This window comes from Sinocyclocheilus rhinocerous, unplaced genomic scaffold, assembly GCF_001515625.1.
Source record: "Sinocyclocheilus rhinocerous isolate Xijiao unplaced genomic scaffold, SAMN03320098_v1.1 scaffold416, whole genome shotgun sequence".
In the NCBI taxonomy this organism is placed as follows: Eukaryota; Metazoa; Chordata; class Actinopteri; order Cypriniformes; family Cyprinidae; genus Sinocyclocheilus; species Sinocyclocheilus rhinocerous.
In genome coordinates this window covers 367198-373434 of record NW_015647952.1, presented here as the reverse complement: position 1 = coordinate 373434, position 6237 = coordinate 367198, and the positions used below count along the sequence as shown (strand labels likewise).

Here is a 6237-nt window from a genome sequence, read left to right as displayed (position 1 = left end):
CTGAAATAAATGAACTTTTCCACAACATTCTAATTTATTGAGATGCACCTGTAAATGAGAGTGACTCCTGGTTAACGTATTAAAAGGGGTTGTGCACACACACTATTTAGTGTGGTATTTTTTGACAATATTAACTCATCATGACAGTAAAATAGGTAATTCTAAGTCAATATACTGCAGTATTTCCTCTCTCAATCAGTAGAAAATATGGTTAACACCCGGTCATGCATGAAAAAAAAAAAACACCGTCATATACCATGAATATACCGTGATATACATTTTTGGTCATACCGCCCAGCACTAATATATATTTATATTCATCTAATTTATATTATATAACATATACTGTATATTTAATACATAAACATTACATATTTTTCATAAATATATACATGCATGTGTTTGCATTTATATATACATAATAAATATACACAGTACACACACATATATTATGTGAACATAAACTTTTATTTTGGATGCAATTACACCACAGATAGATAGATGATAGATAGATAGATAGATAGATAGATGGATGAATAGACAGACAGAGAGATAGATACGTAGATGTGTGTGCTGTTGTGCTGGTGACTAAAGGAGCAGTGAGGGTGTGGAGAGGATGTGGGTAATTGTTCATTACTGGACTCCAGCTCTGCCACTGGTCTTCACAAACAGTTTTTTCAGGTGTTTTTCAGGTTTGGAGTCTGCTGAGATGTAACACTGAAAAAAATACACCGGCTACTACAAACAGCCGTATCGCTAACAACCTGCACATGCTGAAAGGTCTGACCTGCAGGTCTCACCATAAACGACATCCTTCACTTCCTCCTCCTTCAAGCTAAAATATCATTAGTGGTGTTTGCAAAGGCCAGCATCACTATCCCTATTGCTTGGGGTTATTTTAAGCTAATATAGGAGAAGTGTGCTGTAACTTTAATAGGCATTTACACAAATTCGCATGATGGATGAAAAAATGAAAAGTCTAATAGACTCATATGGAGTCAACATCTGTCCAAGTTATCAATGAATCTTGGGATTCAAAACACCTTATCAGCTGCATAGCAATCACCTTAAACTGTTTTGCTTTAGCATTTACAATACATAGGAATTAAAATGCATAGTCTTTATTACTGCAGTGTCATCATCAAACCTCTGGGCTCACTTCGGACAGTACACATCTGTTAGCAACAGGTAATTTGGCTCTGACATTTAGATGTGCCATCTCTCAAAGGCTGACATTAATCAAAATCTGTTCATTATGAAGAAAATGTCGCCTCATGATGCAATTCCATCTCAGCATGATCACCAGCAGCAAAGCTCTTATGAGAAATCAGCATACGAGTAGCTGTAAAGTTGCAAACGAAGACAAATGTTGTTTGTTTACAGTCGAGCCAGCTGTTGTTTGATGTCAGTTGTGTTGCTTGCCCAAACTAAATACTAGTTAATTGTGATCTGAAAGCAGTGCTACAACTGCATAACACATGGCTCTCAGCTGGCAACTCTGCAGTCAAACTTCACAAAGTTCATTTTGATATTATTTTGGATCATAATGAATTAGTTGAGAGTATGTGACATCTGTAAAGTTCAAGCTCTGAGAATAATCTATATCATGTGGCTATGATATTTTTATGTTTAATTTGGAAAAAAAAGTGCAAGGATGCATTAAATTTATAAAAATGACAGTAAAGACATAATATTAAAAAAATTGTTTTCAAATAAATGCTTTTCTTTTGAAGTTTCTATTCATTATAAAATATCACAATTTCCACATTATATCATCATATTATAATTATTTTTGAAGGATCATGTGACACTGAAGACTGGAGTAATAATGGCTGCTGAAAATTCAGTTATAACTACAATAAGCAAGTTTGATTATTATATAAAGAAAATTTTCTGCTTAAAATATGAATGGAAACACAAAAAGGACATTTTACTGTAATTTTGGCAGGCTCTGAATGAAGTGTTTGATGTAACGTTTCATACGTAGGTTTTTGGACACCAGTACAATTAAAAATAGAAAAATAAATACAAAATAATTTGCCCAAAAATGAGAAATGAGGTTTCTCAGGAAAGCAACAGTACGCTGGCACAGGCTTGCGGTTTTCTTTGCAAGCTCCGCTCTATTCTCTGTCCTGTTATCACTGCAATCAACAGTTCTAACTCAGCCAAAGCCAGACAGAGCCCCTCCAATAACCCTGCTCTTCTTTTTCATTTAGAAATATGATAATGCTCTAATAGTGCCATCTGTTTCATATTGCAGAGCTTCTGGTACAAACAGTTTAAGTTCTGATGAACAGTAGAAGAGAGGAAAAGCAGACTGTAGCTTTTAACTAGATGTTCAAAGTTGCATTTCACTTTGTATTATTCGGTATTTTGAACTTATATGAACTTATATTACTTTAAATATATGTACAGTAAATAAAACATAGGTACTGTTTTTGTTGAAAGGCAATAAATGGTGATGGATTGTTAATGCATTCATTTAATGTTAAATAAAAGTGTGCTTTCCATCTGAATGCGTTTTCTTCTGTTTCTCTTTTTATATATTTTTTTTGTCTCTCATGAGCATAAACCTCCACTGAAAACACATTTACACATTTTTCCTTTGAATCCTTTGTAACACAATTGTGCAATTATCTTTATTGGGTTTAATTGCATTGACCAATATTTTTGGCAGGATATAAACCTGTTTTATGAGTAGAGAAAAATACCAGGACCACACATGTATTAAAGAAAAAAAGAGAGAAAGCAGCATGAGTTCATCTGAGGTTGGTAAAGTGTAGTGAGACTGCATGCGCAAACCTTTTCTTTTCACTTTGGAATTCTCTGCTGCCACTTGGGACTGAAAAAAAAGTTTATATATTTTGGAAGTAATAACATTCCTAACCCCTGTTGTGACTATGACGCTAGTGACTGTGTACCATTCCACAGTCCTTCTGAATTCTGCTGGTTTAACGGGATTGTTCAAACAAATTGTTTATAGCAGAGAAACAGCCTCTTATTTTTCAAAGCTGACACATGTTTCTGTGCTCACCTCTGAAAACTGATGTGTATTTAGTCACCAAATATGTGCATCAATCAAGTGGATCCCACACAAGACTTGAGCATCCTGGACCTTCACGCTTCACACAAATAAACAGAACCTTCCTCTAGAACGCACAAGAAGAGGCCAGAGTTTAAAATAAACCTTTTTTTTTGTCTCTTAAATTTTATTTATTGTTCCTTTATTTGCATACAATTGTGTTTCAGGGGGATCAAATGAAAAATGTGTAAAAATTTTATCCAGGAGGTCTGTGATCAAAAGACATCATAGAAATTATATAACAAATTAAACACACACACACACACACACAGATGGCAAGTTCATTTTATATAATTAATAAATAGATGCATTGCCACTTCCATCTTACTTCGTTTATTAAATAAAAGTATATACATTTTATATAATTTTCAATCAATGTTATAATCATTTGTAATATGTAATGTTTTTAGTATTGAGTTTAATATTTTTAGATCTTATGTTAGTGACTTTTTCCTTATTATGTGAGGCCTTTTAATTAAAATAACATTTGCTTTGATGTTGCTTATGCATTGATGAAGTAGTGAAACTACTGAGCATAATGGCATTTTTTAGCCTTGATCTTTTTCTTGTTTCTTACGTGGACAGACCTCTGTGTGTGTGTGTGTGTATTAATGAGGTAATTGATCTGGCTGTCATACAGGGTAAAATAGACCTGTTCTGGCACTCTGTAATTGGAGTTTAAATGTCCTTCAGCCCTCTGCATTTCAAAGGAGCAAGCACAAACACAGACACACACACACATGACATCTGTAAAGTTCAAGCTCTGAGAATAATCTATATCATGTGGCTATAATATTTTTGTTTAATTTGGAAAAAAAAGTGCAAGGATGCATTAAATTTATAAAAATGACAGTAAAGACATAATATTAAAAAAAATGTTTTCAAATAAATGCTTTTCTTTTGAAGTTTCTATTCATTATAAAATATCACAATTTCCACATTATATCTGATCCAACTGCTGCCCACCCATAACTTACTTGCTTCTTATGATCTCAATTGTAAAAATGACACTAGTTGGAGGGACATCAAAGAAATGTCCCAGCACGGCTGTTAAATGCTTTATGTCAGCATTTCTGACGCTTCTCCACGCATTACTTGATCATTTATATCTTGGCGACATTGTCTTCCAAGGCTGTGTACAAGCTTTTATAGGAAAATCTTGTCTCCATTGTCCAAGGGTGAACGGAAGAGGAATGTGAGGGGGAAATGATTTGCACACACATTTATCCCTTTAAATGAGCATAGACTTCAGATGTTTTATGTAAGGATAATTATGATTACTACAGACTAACCCAAACTCTACTCTGAAAAAGAAAAATAATTTAAAAAAGCAATGATAATAAAAACAAACAGGAAAAAGAGTAAAGTAGCTTACTATTACTACTTTTAGCAAATTGGCTTGTTTATACGGTTCATTTGAATACATTTCTGATTGAAAACCTTTAAATAAAAACTAATTCACAGGTAACTGTTTTTTAAAGTAAAGTTTTGTCGAAGTACTGACTTTTTTTTTTTTTTTGTCTCCATGTAAATTTGGCTTGGATTGCTTTCTTGTTTTATTTTTTTATGGATGGATTTGGACACCTTTCGGGAAATGATTCACATTCAATCAACTCCGCAAATGCAACAGCACTAATGCGATATGTTTAGTCTGAATGCAGTCTAATTAATGGAATAATATAAAGTGATGTTTTCATATTTTATGATTGATAGATTTGTTCATTTGTGTGTTAAAGCTTTTTTTTTTTGCAAACTTTATTTTACTCTACTTCTACTTTTCGAAGACCTAAATTATCAGCCTTTCACGAAAAGATACTGAACAGACTCTGTCGGTGAGGAGAGCACCTCACTTTGATCTCGCTATCTCTCTCCTTCCCACCATCTGATTCCTCTCACCTTCAACATGCTGAACACGGCCGCGATCATCTCTTCATCTCACGCTTTCTAATTCAGTTTAAACGCAATCACACAAACACATCAAAAGGTGTTGATGAAACAAGTCTCAATTTGGATTTCATTGCAGTCTGTTTTAATTGAAAATTGTACGCAGGATTCAACCTGTTCATGAAAAGATGCTCTACATACAGGAATCTGTTAACGCCCGTGACGGCCTTTGGGATTTCAAAATTGTAAGCTCTGCAGCAGCATGTGAGCCACACATACGGTGTAATGATTCACTTTGGTTCTCTGTTGGAAATTATGTAGAATAGAAGAGTGAAATGCATTAGGGCTAAAAGTCCCTCTTATAGAAAATGTTTTAGAAAATGTTGTGGAAAAGCTATTTTTAATAATATGCAATGATGTATAAATGTAATTATGTATTTGGGTATTTTGAATCAGGGTGTTTATGTATTACCATTTTTTTTAAAGATTTTTGTAATGAAAGAAGTATTTTATTCTTATGCAAACCAATGCTGCATTTATTTGATCAAAAATACAGTAATACAATTGGTGTTCAAAAAACATTTCTTATTATCATCATCATATGTTTTACTTATTTTTTTTTTATTGAAAAGTTAATTTACATACATTTGCCAGTTTTTTAAAAGTAAAAAATCTCTTTACATCCTTATTCAAAACATGTAAGTATATAATAAGTTTTGAAACAATTTTTTCTGACAATTATAATAGTTTTTTCTCTTTTTACGCACACATGTAGTTATGTAAGGAATAATTGACGAAGGACTTTTGAATTATTGAAACACCCAAGGCGATGATACGACTTCTGCAATGCTACCACCTCCATACTAAGCAATATCATTTAGCTTTTAAGTAGCAAGCAACAAGTTTCTGTGCTCATACGTGTCTGTGTCCATGCAGAGAGTGAAAGTTTCTCAACCCGCGGCCCGTCACAAATTCAAATGCGGCCCACCGTGCTGAACACAATTTAAAAAAATAACTTTCAGTTTTACAATTCATTTTAGTTTTTACATTAAAAAATGTACTAAACAAAAATAAGCTATAATGTTTTTATGTAAAATAATTTTGTTTTTCATATAGCCTATTATTTTCAGACATGAGCTGACCTGTAGGCTACTCACGTAATTAATGTTACGCATTTAACGAACACTTACAAGTGTGCAGTTTGGCAGAATTCAATTTAAATAGTCATCAGCAGCCATTAGTTCGGTAAAATTGAGCATCAGAAAAATTTA

The 6237-nt window shown here is 33.2% G+C and overlaps 1 long non-coding RNA gene across 2 annotated transcripts in view; it reads left to right on the top strand.

Annotated features, from left to right (window-relative positions):
- Positions 1-4924, top strand: part of LOC107709412 (uncharacterized) — a 154666-nt gene extending 149742 nt beyond the window's left edge. For both annotated transcript variants that reach the window (XR_001636497.1, XR_001636496.1), the window contains one exon: positions 4867-4924. This is a non-coding gene — a long non-coding RNA (uncharacterized LOC107709412). The remainder of the gene's footprint in view (positions 1-4866) is intronic.
- Positions 4925-6237: the final 1313 nt, after the last annotated feature.